The sequence below is a fragment of the Chenopodium album genome, chromosome 25, assembly GCF_948465745.1.
Source record: "Chenopodium album chromosome 25, dcCheAlbu1.1, whole genome shotgun sequence".
NCBI lineage: Eukaryota > Viridiplantae > Streptophyta > Magnoliopsida > Caryophyllales > Amaranthaceae > Chenopodium > Chenopodium album.
Genome location: NC_137858.1, coordinates 23,263,633 through 23,280,589, shown reverse-complemented (window position 1 = coordinate 23,280,589; position 16,957 = coordinate 23,263,633). Strand labels below are relative to the sequence as shown.

The 16,957-nt window shown below is 38.8% G+C and overlaps 1 non-coding gene across 1 annotated transcript; it reads left to right on the top strand.

Annotated features, from left to right (window-relative positions):
* The first annotated feature begins 16,446 nt into the window (after positions 1-16,446).
* LOC145615765 (small nucleolar RNA R71) lies at positions 16,447-16,552 on the top strand. Its single transcript, XR_014107356.1, has one exon. It is a non-coding gene; the product is annotated as a small nucleolar RNA R71 (small nucleolar RNA).
* Positions 16,553-16,957: the final 405 nt, after the last annotated feature.

Below are 16,957 nucleotides of genomic sequence, written 5' to 3'. Positions count from 1 at the left end.
TGATTCTTCCAACCTTGGTTGTACTTCTTCTTCTTTTTTTGAGCCTGAATCTTCTTCACCTTTTGAATCTCTTATTGCTACCTTGGAAACTCAAATTAGGCATGTTGAGCTTAGTGATGATCTTGGGCCTAAAATGGAGTCGACTCTTAATTGTTTGAGAAGTCAATTGGAGATGATGAAAAAGAGTGAGGAGCGTCTTGAGGAGGGAAGAAGGAGAAATGAAGAGCTAGAAAGCTAATTGTCATCTTTGATGCTTGTGTGTGAAAATAACAAATCAAATGTGTGTGTTGAGGATGATGATGATGATTGTTTTGAGAGGCCTAAGGTGTATGAGGAGGACATTAGAAAGCCTATGAGTGAGGAAGAGGGTGTAGAGATGGATGTTCCAAGAGAGAGTTTGCATTTTGAACCTTCTTCCCAATTTGAATTTCGTTCCATTGACCCTTTAGATGGAGTTGAAGAGAAACTTAAATGGTTGATTTCTCTTAATTTTGAGGAAACGTTAATTCAAGTTAAGAAGGATGGGACATTGCAATTTTTGAAGCGTGGAGAATTTGTGAGGAGAGAGAGTGAGGATGAGAAGGATGAAGTAGTTTCCATGGGAGATTGGATGTTTGAGGGTGATGAGAACCAAGAGGTTTTGAGTGTTGAAAGACCAATTGAAGAGTCCATTTCCCCACCCACCCCCCTTGATTGCAATTTCATTCCCCCATTCCTCAATTTTGAAGACCAACCTTCTTCCACCCCATCTCCTTTGTATGATGACCATGGTTTCTTTAAGGGTAAGGCCTTGAGCTTAGATGATTTTGGTGAAGAAGAGGTTCCATGTGATAAGGGTGAGGAGGTAGAGCCTACTTTTGATGATTATGAAGATGAGAGTGAAGTGTTTGGTGAGGTTGAGTCTCCAACTCCTATCTCAAATTTTCAACCATTGCCCTCCTCTTTCACCTTTGATGACCCTTTCTCTTCTATATTTTCCACCATTGAGATGGATGAGGCCTTTTTGGAGGGACATTGTACTTCTCATGATTATTTTGAGCTACCTCCCAAGTTTGACCCTCAACCCTTTGATGAGCTTTCTTTGAACCTTGATTGTGATTTGAAGCTTTTGAGAGCTCTCTTAGGGTGTGAAGTTTGTGAGGAGGATGTGATTGAGAATAAGCTTGATTTGAATAATGATGAGTTGGAGGAGAGCCCTTTGGATGTGAGTTCATTGGATGAGAGAGCTTATGTTTCAACGGATAGTGGTGTAAGTGAGCAACCAATTCCTATTCCTTCACCTTACACCTCATTTTCAAGAAAGCTTGATCTTGTCCCCTCTTATCCCATGTCATTACCTTCTTTTTCAAGAGCCTCATTTGATGGCTTTTGAGGATGATGGTGGGATTTTCAACCAAAAATATTTTGTTGGAAAGAGTATGCCTTCTTCTTTTTCTTTAATTTCTCTTCCTTTTTCTTATATTCTTGTTTTTCCCTTCTCTCCTTCTTCTTCTTGGCATACTTCTTCTCCACTCCATAGGTGTGCACTATGCTTGTTGCATGCCTTATTTTTGTCATGTGCATACTTGCTCTCATATGAAATGTGTAGTAGTGCATTTGACAAGCTCTTGCGATCGTTGCAATATTATTTTACTAGAGCGGTCAAGCTTGGACTTTAAGCTAGCCTTTCTCGGGAAGTAACCCGTGTTTTAGATTAGATTTTCGTTTTCTTTTTAGAATAGATTTTCTCTCATGGAAATGTTTGTATGTCTTTTGCTAGGTACATGACTTGATATACTTTGGTGCTTCGATTTGGATCAAGAATCAAGGAAGGTTGACTCCTATTTTTGCTAGCACATGGAAACAAGGTTCTATTCTTGAGAAATTAGCTATGAAAGGTTTAATTGGGTCATTTGCGGGTATTTACACCCACCTAGTATCCGGTAATATCCTTCCTTGCTCTTTCTCTAGTTGATGATGTCTTGTTGGACCTATGTTGGTTTGTTGGATTGATCTCCTTGTTTTCCCCTCCCATGGATTATATGATTTATGTTTGAGTGTATTGTCTCATTCAAGCTTGGGGGAGGGTATTCTATCATGTTTGGTGGGATGTGATCCTTGTGTGTTATGCACCTTTGTATATGCTTTTCCATGTTTCTCATATTTTAAAAAACTCCAAAAAGATTTTTGTTTCTATCAAGGCAAATTTGCAATGTGTTTTGTTTTGTTTTTGCTTTGGACATAATTGAATGCTTTTCTTCTTAAATGGTAGTGGTATGCACGGTTTGAGAGTACGCTTGGTTGATTCTAGGATAAAGCATGCAAAGGTAGTTGGTTAGAAATAGTGGGAACATGAAGCCGGAATCTACTTGTTTGTGGCATGTTTGGTAGTTGCTTCATATAGTCGATTTGACACCAATAGTGAGTTTTTGCTACATCTGTGTGAGTACTTTGTTTTTCAAGCCTTCTACCGTATTTGTATGAGCGGCATAGATCCTTGACTTCTTGCAAACCTAATCTTGAAACTTGACTCATAGATCTTGAATCCAAGACCGAACCATTTAGGGATGACAAAGGCATATTTTCGGGGTGGTATTTTTCATTTTTAGGATAGTTTGTTTCATCTTTATTTTTGGGTTTACATTTGCCTTCTTGCAACCATTTGAGCCTTATACCTTCTTTTCAAGCCACATCTTTAGATCTATGGCCTTTTGTTTCATTTTCTTTCTTTTCTTGGTTTTTGTGAAGCAATTGATCATACTTGATGGAGTTTGTGGTGGAGAAGTTGAAATGTTTGGTTCTAATGAAAGCAAGATTGTGTTATATCTTCTTTGTGAAGAATGGCAAATGAGTATGAGTAAAAGCCGTCCTACATTATAAAAGGCAGGGACAAATAAGTGCAAAATCGAAAAAGTCGTCCAAAGTTAAAAGAGGCAAGGACAAAGCATTATTGAAAAATGAAAAAGAAAAAAAAAAGTGAAAAATGAAAAAATTTAAAAATATTTTGATGTGAGTTTTCTCCCTTTTTGAGCATTGAGGAAAATGCTCCATTTAAGCTTGGGGGGAAGCGTTCTCACGCTTTTTGTGTATATGTTTGTGATTTATAGCTTTAAATAAGCTTGGGGGTGTTAGTTTGTTTTTTTTTTGGTGACTACTTGATTGTGATTCTAAGAAAAGGCCCGTTCTTTGCTTCACTATTAGGAAAACCATCAAATTTTAAATTTTAGCCTACCTTCACCCTTTTGCCTTAACTTTACAACCTTGGGGAAAGACCTTTTGACCTAAATGGTTGAGTCATTCATCGGTGGAGAGGAATGTGAGTTTTAGGAATAGGGAGAGGGGATGCAAAAGTCAAGATGTCGAGTAGCCTAAAAATTCTCTTTATCCGGTTCCTTCGTGGAATCATTGGGACGCTCATTTGAGGTCGATGTGAAGCTATTAGGAAGAACGCGGTAAGATCGTTTGGGATAAAAGTGGATTGTGAAAGCTAGTTCCTATGCTTAGCATATTTATGTTTCAATCAACCTTGGGTATCTTGGAACGTGCACTCCCTTACTTGTTTAGAAAGATTTGCATCCACTTGTGCTTGTACGTTTGCAAAAGTCCTTTCATGAACATTTGTTTACTTTTCTTGTATTTTGTTTTCTTTTTCATGCTTTTCCTTGTTTGTATTATTATGAGAGTTATGGGTCAAACTCTTAGGATACCCTTACGAGACCTCACTCGTCCTCATAGGCGACTTTGGGGTTTATAGGGCTTGTTGTAGCTAAAAGTGAAAGGAATGGTGTCTTTCGAACAAGTGTATTATTCTGATAGCGGGTTCAGAATTATTAGAAAGCTAATATATTCAGCAAGGTCCGACCAAAACCCGAGTGTTATATTAAGTAAGGTCCGACCTTAAAGTTGTGTTCGCCTTTTTGTGGGTGGATACCATCGGAGGCACGGCGCTTGACGTGCTCGTAGCTTTCAAGTAAGAGCCCCGGTTTTTGGGCGAAGCTCGCTTCGAGGGTAAGATTCGTTATCTTTTCTTTGTGATTATTTATTTATGCTTTATGATTTAAATTATTGCGAGTGGTTCCTCGGGTGGGTGTTGTTTCCATGGTGAGACGGACTCACCAAACTCCAACAGCGGTATCGGAGCCCCGCTCGTTTATTTTTATAATCATGTTTTTCAAGGTTTATTTTAGCTTATTTTACTGGTTTATGTTACTAATTAGATTAGTAGCTCGATTTTATTTATTTTAATCCCATTTTTAATGTCGAGTTTGGCCCATAACCTAGATTTTCGCCCAAGACTAGTAAATTTTGGGTGGAAAACGTGTTCTGGAAAGGTTTATATCCCTAGGGGCTGTAATTTTAGCCAATTTCTGACCAGAAATGCCTTTTTTGAGGGGTTTTTCGTTTTTGACGAAAAATTTTAAGTCTTTTCTAACCTTGAAATTAATGGCATAAATTGTTGATTATATGGTTGATTATCTGCATTATTTTCTACATTTTTATGTCCCCTTAAAGCACACTTACTTGGTAGTATTTGATGCTTAAAGGTTGATTTATTTTCACATAATTGCAAACTAATTGCTTTTTAGTGTGAAAATTTTATTTTTTGAGGCTTCCTAAGTGTTAAAGATTCAATCTTTATTTGTGATAAGTGATTGAAACTTTAAAAACCACTAAATTCCATGTTATTTTGAGTTGAACTTTGTTATTTTAATCATTTTGAATTGATTGGAAACATAAAGTTTCGATTTTTGTGATAGAAATTTGGTTATCTTCATGTTGGTAGATATAATTTTCAAGGATTCACAAAATTTAGATGTTGGAATTTTTATTTGAACATTAAAGTTCATATTTTTCCAACTTCCCTTTACTTTGTCAAATTCTCAAGTTTAATTTAAATTCATTAAATTGAAAGTGAGAAATTGCCTCAATTTTATTTTGCACGAAGCTAAACCAATTTAATTAAAGATGGTTCTTGGAATTATTTAGGTTATTGCACTTTGAAAATTTTATTAAGTTAGACTTGTTTAAAATTTTATTTTGCTCTCTAAATTAATTCTAAAATTAATTTAGAATTAATTATTTTTGTCTCGCGAAAAAGGGATCAAATCCCAAGGTTGTGGCACGCAAAACGAGGCAATGCACCACCATGGCGAGCCGGGCTGCACAGCAGCCCGCATGTGGCTGCCAAGGTGGTTGCGCCGCCTTGCTTGCGGCCACACGCGCGGCTGTGCCGTGGCAGCAGCTCGCAGCCGTGTGTTCGTCTTTTGGCGTGTGCGTATGCTTGGTGCGGTGAGGTGACTAGCCGTAGTAGGCTTAATGTTAATTATTTTGCAGTTTATTTTATTTTAATTAAAATTTTGGGAGGCTAGGCCTCGGTTTTGAGCGGCATTGGCAAAATTTCATTTTGACAAGTTTGGGTGCTACCGACTTAATTAATTAGATTAATTAAGGAAATGCGGAATTTAGTAGGAGCTTCAATTATTAATGACGTAAATTATATAATCGGTTAAAACAACTTTGACTAGTTTTAATTAGGCGTGTTAATCGGATTAACCACCTAGATTAGTTACTAGTGCGCGTGTTGTTTAAATGCATTTTACATGTTTTTAATTTTGTAAATTGCATGGGCCATTCACAAATAGTGAATGGATGAATGGAATATATATATTCTCTCTCACAGGTTTTATGAAATGGCAACTAGTGGGACCCGACTAGGATAGAAAATACGGACTACGTGCCGTTATGTATTTTTGTAAATCTAAATACGGTCTACGCACCGTTAAGTGTTTTTGTACTTTAATATTTAGATTATTCCTAGTTGTAGACACTAGTTTTTGCATAGTTTGGTTAAGTCGTGAAGACGGCGTATCTTGGAAGACAAAGCCTTGAATTGCAAATGAAGACCTTTTGAAGATATGAAGATTTCAAGGGGTCATGCTAGTTGCCAATATGCATCTATAATTTCGCTTATATATATGTGTGTGAATTATTCGTTAGATGCATGTTTAGGTTTTCTTGATGTTGCGATGATTAATTAAGTTCACTTAAATCAACCAACATAGAAATCCTAGGTCCCTAATAATATTGAGTCAAACTTGCCTTTCCAAAACAACACTTATTGACCGGACGAGGATGATGGTAGGCTACGCCAAAGCGAGGTGCCATCACTTCTCCAAGGGGCAAAAGGCACACCGGGTGTGCACGTTGGTTTTGGTTTAACTCATCGGTATGAGTGAGGAGTCCTCACATACCGTGGCAAAAGAGATACATTGTCAAACATGCATTAGATGCGACGATTGTCTAACCAAGAGTGGCTTAGAGCCATTAGCAAGGCAATGCTTACCCTAGAAGATTGAGTGTTTAAGACAAGCCAAAGCATGATTTACCACTCTTTGTTTCTTCGGATCTTGGAATCGCCTTATTTTCGCCAAATAGGGACATTTTTTATGCGTAAATAAGACGTTTAATAAGGTTGAAGTTTGCATGAATGCTATTAAATTTCAAACTTATTATGTTCTTGATAAATGGTTATACTTTGCACTTATATTTATGATGGGATGAAGAACGGTAGGTCGTTGGGCTACCACCCCACCCAATCAAACAAAATTTGTAACTCAACAAACCCCTATTAAGTGTAGTGGTAAGTCAAGGTCGAACCCAAGGGAATGGAGGTCGAATGCACAATGCCTAAGTCAAGCTATTTCGAAGTCAAGTAAAGGGGGTTTATGAAGGAAACTAGAGCTAGAGCTAAATGATGCAAGAATTTGTATGAAATCAATCTAAAAGACACTAGGGCAATGGATCCACATGTAATTGTAATGGAAAATGTTAATTTGGGAGGTCAAACCGACTAAGTCAAGTGATATGAAGGAAGATCAATCATGTATCCAAAAGAGCATACCAAGATAGTTCACCTAGAGGTCTAACTAGCGTCAACTACGCTAAACACTACCTAGGGAACGTCACAAAGCACCTCAATCGTGAAATTGTAAGTTACTAATCAATGGTCCGTATCATAGCAAGCTCACAATGCAATCTAGTGCAATAATCAAAGATGGCCAAACTTCAATCAATCACACACATGCACATGAATTATCAACCAAATTTAATCATATCATCAACTCCATCAATTATCCCCAAATTACTCTAATCCATCACTCAAACATGCTTCACCATTTCCCTAGCTAGAAAACTACTCACTAGCCATGGAAATCAAGATCAAAGCTACACTAATCATCAATTTCATCATCAACATATTTGAAACCAAAGATCAAATCAACAATTAATCAAAAATCAATAAAACTTCAATCAATCATCAAACAAACTTCAATCAATCAACAATAACATGGAAAACAAATGAAATCAACTAGAATCAAACTTGTATTGAAATCAAGAAGAAGATCCTTACAAAACTTTGATTCAAAGATCAATTATAATGAAGAATTCTTGAACAATCACCAAAAACCATGAGTTTCTCTCTCTTCAATCCTTGAGTTTCTCTCTCTAAAATTCTATCAAAAACTAACTATCTAATCCAATCTAAATCTTTCTTACTCAAAATAGAAAGAAATAACTATATATACAAAGAGGAGGTCGGTATTGACGCCCAAAAATAGACCCACGTCGATGCGGGCGCATGGAGGACAGAGAGTGGCACGCACGGGAACACACCCAGATTGGTGCGCCCGCACGCACCAGGTGTGCGGCCGCACCCGACCAATGTGCGGCCGCACACTTCATGGGTGCGCCCGCACCTGGCTGGGTCTTTCCCCCTTCTTCTCTTCGTCCTAGCTCAAGCGATGCACACATCCTAGATGATGATGATGGAGGACAAAGTAGCCAGAAACTTTCTTGAATTTCTTGAAGAGTATAAGCCATGAGAAAGGCATATACAAAGCCTTGAAACATGCCCCTTGGATCCACCTTTGACTTGAAGCTTCTTGCACAATCTTTAGGCATGAAAACAATGAAAGATCATAGGGAGGAAGCTCGGGAATTCTTGGACAATCAATTACCACCTACAAACAAATGATAAAAAGCAAGTAAAAGAGAAAAATAACAAGTAAACTAGAAAATGCATAAAATAGAGAAACTAGCTACAAAAAGCATAAAATGAAGAAAACAAGAATAAATCTAAGGAAAACTAAAGAAAAGAGAGATAAAATGAAATAGAATTCATCCAAAAAGGGATCAAATGAGTGCCATAAATGTCACTCGTCAAATTCCCCCAAGCTAAACTTTTGCTCGTCCTCGAGCAAAACAAAGCAAGAAAGATAAAGGATGATAATTTTATTGAAAATGAAAAAGAAAGACTCAAGATAAGAATATACACTAAAACTCACTGTCGTAGGAATCACGGTTGCTTTTAGCTACAACAAGCCCTTTAAACCCCAAAGTCACCTATGAGGACGAGTGAGGTCTCGTAAGGGTATCCTAAGAGTTTGACCCATAACTCTCCACCAAACATCAATGAGGCAAACCATAAAAAGAAAGGAGAATAAAATGAAAACAAACCTTTGCGAAATGAACTAACTTAAAGACTATAATGCAAATGAATGACAATCTTTCTCAAGTAGTTAAGGTATGCACTTTTCAAGATATCTAAGGTTGATTGAAACATAGGGTATGCTAGGCATAGGAACTAGTCATCACAATCCACGTTCATCCCAAACAATCTTACCGCGTTCTCCCCACTAGTCTCAAATCTCCTCTTAGTGAGTGTCCCAATGATTCCTCGAAGGAACCGGAAAAAGAATTATTTTTAGGCTACTCGACAATCTTGACTATGCATCCCCTTTCCTTAGGCAATGACCCATGATGCCCTCCCCCAAATAGTGACTCGACTATCTAGGTCGAAAGGTCTTTCCCAAAGGTTGTAACGTAAGGCATAAAGGGTGAAGGTAGGCTAAAATTTCAAAAAATTTGGTGATTTTCCTAATAAGTGAAGCAAAAGGGTGATCAATCCTTAACACCACAATCAAGAAATTACCAAACCAAAAACAACACCCCCAAGCTTACTTGAAGCTATACTCACAAAAATATATACAAAAAGCGTACACGCTTTTCCCCCAAGCTAAAATGAAGCATTGGCCTCAACGCTTAGAAGGAGAAAAGAATACATCAAAATATTTTTGAATTTTTCACTTTTTCAATTTTTTTTTATCGAATTTGCAATGTCCTTGCCTTTTACTTAATTCGGACGGCTTTTTCGAATTGCAACTTTATTAGTCCATGCCTTTTATGAAGTAGGACGGCTTTTTCACAAATATTTGCCATTATTCACAAAGAAAATGAAATCACAAACTTGCATTCATAAAAACCAAAATTCCAACTTATCCACCACAAACTCCATCTCAAATGATCATATTGCTTCACAAAAACCAAGAAAATGTAGAAAATGAAACAAAAGGTCAAATAACTAAAGATGTGGCTTGAAAAGAAGGGATAAGGCTCAAATGGTTGCAAGAAGGCAAATGTAAACCCAAAAATAAAGAAAATAACAAAATATAACAAAAATGAAAAATACCACCCCGAAAAATGTGCCTTTGTCCTTCCTAGATAGTTCGGTCTCGAGTTTGAGAATCATACATCATGCTTTATTAGATTAGGTTTGCATAGTCAAGGATCCACGCCGCTCATACAAGGAATGTTGAAGGCTAGAAAAACAAGTAACCTCACAAGGTTGTGGCAAAAACTCACTAGTGGTGTCAAATTGACTATAGGGAGCAACTACCAACATGCCACAAACAAGTAGAATCCAGCTTCATGATCCTCCTAGTTCAAACCAACTACCCTAGCATACACCTATCCTAGAGTCAACCGAACATAGTCTCAAACCGTGCATACCTTTACAACCTAGGAAGAAAATCATGCAAAAGACAAGTCCAAAGTACAAAGTTCATTTCATAAGAAAAATGAAAAATAATGCCTCAAAATCACATCAAAAATGAAAAGAAAAATAAAGGAAAGTAAAAGAAAACGTAAAATAAAAGAAAATAAAAGAAAAGAAATGGAGACATAGAAAAGGAGATATAGGAAAAATAGCATGCAATGGACTAGAAAGCAAGTTAAACACATAAAATTCCCAATCGACAAACAAGTGGTCGATCGACATCAACGTCATCGATCCCAAACACATTACGTGTTAACAAGCATCCATCCTCGAACCATTCAACTTCTCCTAAACTAATCCTATTCTATGCAACCAAGGAAAATAAAGAGAAAAATAAGAAAGGTCTCACCGGGCTTCCAAGCTTAGCAAAAATAAACGAAGCAATTAGAAACCACCTCGTAGCATTCCATATCCAAAAGCTCTTCAAGGAACCAAATGAGAAAAAGAAATAAAAGAAACTATGAACAAAGAAAATGGTTAATAAATTCAAAACAAAGAAAAGAAAACAACAAATAAAATGAAACTAATCCAAGCAAAAAGTATATACAACCAAAGGAAATAAAAGCTAAACTGATCAACGAATAGAAAGAATAAAAGAAATGGAACTAAGAAAGCAAGAAAGTCTAAAGTAACTAAAGAACTACACTAAACTATAAGATTTGGATTCAAGGGATTTGGATCAAAGGGTTTTGGATTAAAGGGATTTGGATATTAGGGATCAACAACAACAACATCTCAAGCAAAGCATCATCACAAACAACAAGCATCTAAGCAAATAGGGCAAACAAGCTAGCTACAAGGAAGGTAGCCTAGAGATCAAGAAAATGAGGAAATCAAACAAGAGGAATAAAAATAAGCATGCAAACAACTAAGTTATGTACACAACAACAAAATTGGTCACCGAGCAAATTATTAGTTCCCCCAAGCTAGATAAAAATACATCTCAACATCCCAAGCAAAACAAAACATGCATCAAAAACATAAGGGATGGAGGCAAAAAGCATGAAAAGCTAAAGGGAACTAATAACTACTACCATCACCACCACCACTCCCACTCGGCCCGGCCCCATCGGGGTCCTTGCTGCGCTCTGGGTCATCGAAGGGATGAGGGTAAGGCTCCCATCCTCCGGTGTACCCCTCGGGCCACCCATAATGCCCCTTGAAAAGATCTTATTGCCAAGGAGCAAGAGGGGTGAAGTTATCGGGCAAAGAGAGTTCAAAGGGGTGGTTGGGATGGACATGGGGGTAGTTAGGATCACCCCTATAGTCACTACCACCCGGAGCCTTGTAATCATAGTTACCATGCTCATCCGGATAGTAGCGACGCTCGGTGTCGGGGTTAGAAGGCCCAGACCAATAAGGATGCCCATACGAAGGTAGAGGACCTTGTTGGGGCGGGAAATACGGATAGTTAACCGGGGGAGTAACGTTCCCACGGTTAACTTCCGCCTCATAAATTTGTTGTTGTTGAGCAAACATACCTTGTTGCATCTCTTGAATACCTCTTAGTTGTTCATAGATTGCCCCAAAGTCTTGATCATACATGCCATCCACGTGGATTTTCAATCCACTCATTTGCTCACTAAGAGCCCTCAAATCGGCATTGGCATAAGCATGTTGCCCTTGCTCTTGTTCTTGAGGAGCTTGTTGTTGTGGAAATTGTTGTTGTTGTTGTTGTTGTTGTTGATGTTGTTGTTCTTCTTCATCATCTTCTTCCTCATCCTCATGGGAGTCGAAGTTAGGACGCCGAAAGGACTTGGGGACATGCCACTCATTGTTGGCGATCCGGGCCAAAGAAGTCAAGCCGGGGTTAGGCAAGTAGCACCAATGCTCATTGCCCCTAAGCCACTCATATCTCCCTTCGCTATAGCCCTTGGAGATGAATTGGATTTGACCCAATTGTTGCATGTCAAGGTAGAGGGAGGTGCTATCCCCAATCTCCTTACAAAATGGGAGATATGCATCAAGGCGAAGGTGAGTCAAGAGCCTAGTCACCATGCCCCCGCAAGTATCTCTCCCGTACTCCGGCCACGAAGGTCCACACAATATTGGGCAAAGATATACCCCAAGTTCAACCGGCCCACATACTCCGGGCGGGTAGACAACCACAAGACCTTGAGCTCCAATTTGCTCAATTTCCCCAACTCTTGTTTAGGGAACACCACATAGCCCAAAAGACGGTGCACAACCCTAAGACAAGGTTGGTACACCGATGAAATCTTAGCCCTGTTGGTGATAAACTCGTGACCACCCGAGATGTCTTCCCACCATGAGTTGTGATCATACTCCGGGAAGATATAAGGTTCAACGTTCAAAATATCCCCGTGGGGATCAAAGTCCAAAGCGGCGTTGAACTCTTCCAAGGAATGGTCGAAGACGTGGATGAACAATTGGAATCGCACCCGATATACCCCTCCTACGGGTACAAGCTCCAAGGTAGCCAAGAACTCCAATGTAGGTCCTTGTAGGTGCGATAGGCATGGTGATGAAAGAACCCAACCGGAGGTTTAAGAGAAACGACCGCACATTATCATCTATCCCCAATTTCACCATGTCGGGTTGGAAATAGTGGCGGGTTTGTTTGAGGGTTCTTTCTTCCTTCAAATTTTGGTAGAAGGTCTTTTGTTTTTCGGTGAAATTTTTCTTTTTGGGTAGAGAGGTTGGAGGTCGTGTTTGAGAGGAAGAGGGGTTGGAAGTACTTGGCCTAGAAGATGTACTCGGCCTAGAGGAGGTACTTGGGCGAGGTTCATCGATGCTAATATCGGTTTTTCTTTTCTTGGTGAGTTTCTTGAAGTATTTAGACATGTTTGAGAGGTTGAGAAAGATCACCAACAATGAACAAGAAGCAAAACCAATGAACCAAGAACACCACACCCAAATTCACCACTTACTACCAAAATCACCAAACTCCAAATTCACACTTCCTTTCAATCAAAACCAATTCCAAACCAATCAACAACACCAATAATCCAAGAAAAACTCCTTTCAACAATTCAAGATTAACCACAAGACCAATACCACAATCACAACATACTACCCATATTCTAAAAATCCAACTCACAAGATATCAACAAAAATTGATGAGAATCACTACAAAATCAACAAACAATACAATGTTATGCAAAATCAATCAATAAACATCACCAAATCACAACCAATATCAAGATCAAGCATAAAAAATCACAAAATCAATACTACACTATTCATGCTCATACAAATTTTCAATCTATGCAAAATTATGATATAATTGGAAAAATCAAAGCAAGGATTAGTGATTATACAATAAAAGAAGCAAGATTAACCAACTTTGAGCAAGCAATTTCGACCCACAAAGAAAGCCCCAATTTTCGGCCACCAAGAGTAGGAGAGAGAGTGAGTGAAATTTGGGTCAATTTGTGAGGAATTTTGAGTGTAGGAAGGTTTGTGAGTGATTTTGAGTGAAAATGGAGTGATTTTAGTGAAGATTTGAGAGATTTTTGATGGTGAATAAGGGAGGTAGAGGTGCGCACAAGAGGGTTTTGGAGGAGGGTTGTGCGTGAGGAAGATAAGGGGAAGTGATGAAATGAAGGGAGGAAAGAGGAGGAAGAAAGTTATATTGCTCGACCAGCCAAGTGCGGCCGCACAACGCTGGTGTGCGCCCGCACAGGCAGGCTGTGCGCCCTCACAAGCCTCGTGTGCGGCTGCACACCCCTGTGCGTGCCCATTTCTTCCTTTTTCTCATCAATTTGATACTTACTGCCTATTTTGGTGCGCACATGAATCATGATGGTGATGAGGAGCAACATAGGCAGTAGCTAAATCATTTTCAAAGCCCTCAAAGTTGAAAATTCATGTGCTCACCACAAAAAATTCACTAAGTATCAATTTCCTCCAACTATCAAAACATGAATTTCCTATCTTACCTCTCTAAAATTCTTACCCTTTTTACCTCAAATTTCGATTAGAATCGAACAAAATGTGATTTGTGCCACGAACACCTTCCATTAACCATGCATACTTGTAGAATTACAATCCCGCAAAAGTCATCCTAAAAATCCAATCAAGTAGAAAAGTGAAAGAAAAGACAAAGTAATAAAAGAAACAAAAATAAGAAAATTCAAAAATCAAAAGGAAAAGTTAGAAACTCCGGGTTGCCTCCCGGGAAGCGCTTGCTTAAGGTCCTAAGCTCGACCCTTCCTCCAAATCATGGAGGGTCAAAGAACACCACCTTCTTCAAGGTAGTCGATGGAGCAAAATCTTCTTCAATTTTGAGCAACTTCTCATCGTTGCTTAATGAAACCTTCACAAAATTCTTTTCAAATTCTTCCTTCTCTTTTCTCAATTTCTTTCTTTTTCTTGATTTCTTCGAGTCACGGGCCTTTTTCTTCGGCTTGACTTCAACATCCTTAACCATGGAAGCTTTCTCTTCATCTTGAGAATTAAGCTTGAACCAATTTGGAATCTCAATTTCTTTCTCATCCCTTGGCTTTTGAATTACAAATTCTTCTTTACTAACATCATCAAGACTTGCACAAACATCATCAACAATCTCAAAAGTATCGTTAGTAGAAGAATCAACCATGCACGCATCATCAATGGAACGAGAAAGACTAGCACATGCTATATCTTGCACACAAGATAAGGACTCATGCATTGGCTTCAACTTAAAACTCTCTTCTAATTTTCCACATCTCAAAGTGATTTGGCCTCCCTTCACATCTATTAAGGCTCCTGAGGTGGCTAAGAAAGGCCTCCCTAGAATGATTGGAATATGCTCATCTTCCTCAATCTCCAAAACAACAAAATCCACGGGAAAGACAAACTCTCCAATCTTTAAAGGGACATCATCAATTCTTCCCTTAGGAAGCTTAATAAAGCGATCGGCCAATTGAAGTGTTATATTAGATGGTTGAAGCTCACCTAGATCAAGCCTCTTGAAAACCAAAAAGGGCATAATACTCACACTAGCCCCTAGATCACACAAAGCATTCTCAAAAACCATCTTCTTGATTTGACAAGGGATTGAAAAATTCCCCGGATCTTCCATTTTCTCCGGAAGCTCACCATAGACAAGAGCACTAAAACACTTCCCTCCTTCCACCGAACTACCCTCATCAAAATTTTCCTTCTCCTCTAGTATCTCCTTAAGAAACTTGGAGTACTTAGGCATAACGGGAATTGGCTCGGTAGAGGGTGTTGAATCATGGACTTCCTTAAGAACTTCAAGGAACTTCCCAAATTGCTCATCCATTTTGAATCTCAAGTATTTTTGGGGGTATGGTAGATCGGGAAATCTCTCTACCTCACTCATCTTCTCAACAACACTTTCTTCTTTTTCCTCAACCTCACAATAAATTTCCTTAGACTCAACCCTCTCCACTTCATTCTCCATAGCACCACTCTCATCTTTTCCCTCTTTTGAACAAGAAACTCCCTCATTAAAGTCATTTCCACCACTAGTGGCAATAGAGTACACGGGTTTCTTTGGTTCAACACCTTGGGAAGGCAAAGATGAAGGACTAGCATAATCCTTAATAGTGCTTACTAATTGGGTTATTTGAGTCTCAAGCATCTTATTGTGAGTCATCATCTCATTGAATTTCTTATCACTAACCGCCATATAGGTGTTAATGATCTTGGTTTGATTATCAATCAATTCCTCCAAAGTTGTCCTAGGAGAAGAAGGTTGTGAATAGGAATTTTCACCTTGAGTCTTTGGAACAAATCCGGGTGGGGGACCTCTTTGAGGAATGTTTTGAAAATTTCCCCTTCCTTGATTGTTCCAATTACCCTTATTTTGATTTTGACCATAACCTTGATTATGGTTACCACCACCTTGATTATGGTTACCATTACCTTGGTTATGATTTCCATAACCTTGGTTTTGATTTCCATAGCCTTGGTTTTGATTACCATAATTTTGGCTTTGATTTTGGCCACTATAACCTTGGTTATGGTTACCACGAGAACCTTGATTCCCTTGGTTCCTATAACCACCACCATGATTATAGTTGTCAAAATTACCTTGGTTTTGGTAATTCCTATTCCATTGGCCTCTTTGATTATCAAACCTTTGGACATTGTTGTTTGACACAAAATTAACATGCTCACACTCATTGTTGTCAAACTCATCAACACATTCATTGTTGCAATCGCTAGAATCATGGTCATATGATCCACATACATCACAAAACAAACATCCCATAGGCATATTATGTGAAGTAGAAGGAGTTTGGGAGTTAGAAGAAGTACCTCTCCCCTTAATTTGGGAGGGAAGATTTGAAGCTTGAGAAGAGCAAGAAACACTCTCCAACTTGGCCTTGATTGCCGTCATCTCCTTTCCCAAGTTTGTCATTTGAGAGGAAAGATTGTTGATGGCATTGAGATGGTCCACCGAATACAACGAAGGTTGCTTGCTTGAAAAATCTCTTTCCCCATCTTGCCAATCTCTATAGTAAGTCACCACATCCTCTATTATGTCCACAACTTATTCATCGGTTTTGTTCATGATTGGACCACCAGCCTCTCCATCAAGACATGCCTTGCCTTGAGGACTCAAACCACTAAAGAAGATTTGGATCAATTGATATGTTGGAATTCCGTGGTGAGGACATTCTCTTTGGTACTCCTTGAATCTCTCCCATGCTTCATAAAGACTCTCATTTGGCTTTTGCTTGAACCCTTGAATTAAAGCCCTTGCCTCCACCGTTTTCTTTTAAGGATAGAAACGGGACAAGAAAGCTTTAGTGACATCATCCCACGTTCTCAATGAATTGGGCTTCACCTCTTTGTCTAGCCATTCCAAAAACCTTCCTATGAGGGAGAAAGGGAACAACTTAAGGCGGATAAATTCTTGAGACACTCCATTAACCTTGATCGTGTTGCAATATTTTTCAAACTCCTTAAGATGGTTCAATGGGCTCTCGTTCTTTGCCCCACTATATTGTCTCCTCTCAATCAGGGTGATCATTGCCGGCCTAATTTCAAAATCGTTTGCCGGTGTTGTAGGTGGAGCTATGCCGCTCTCGAACCTATATGCACCGGGTACTCCCAATTCTGTCAAGGCAACTCTTGGTTGTTCTCCCATGACTTGCTCTTGTTCAATCT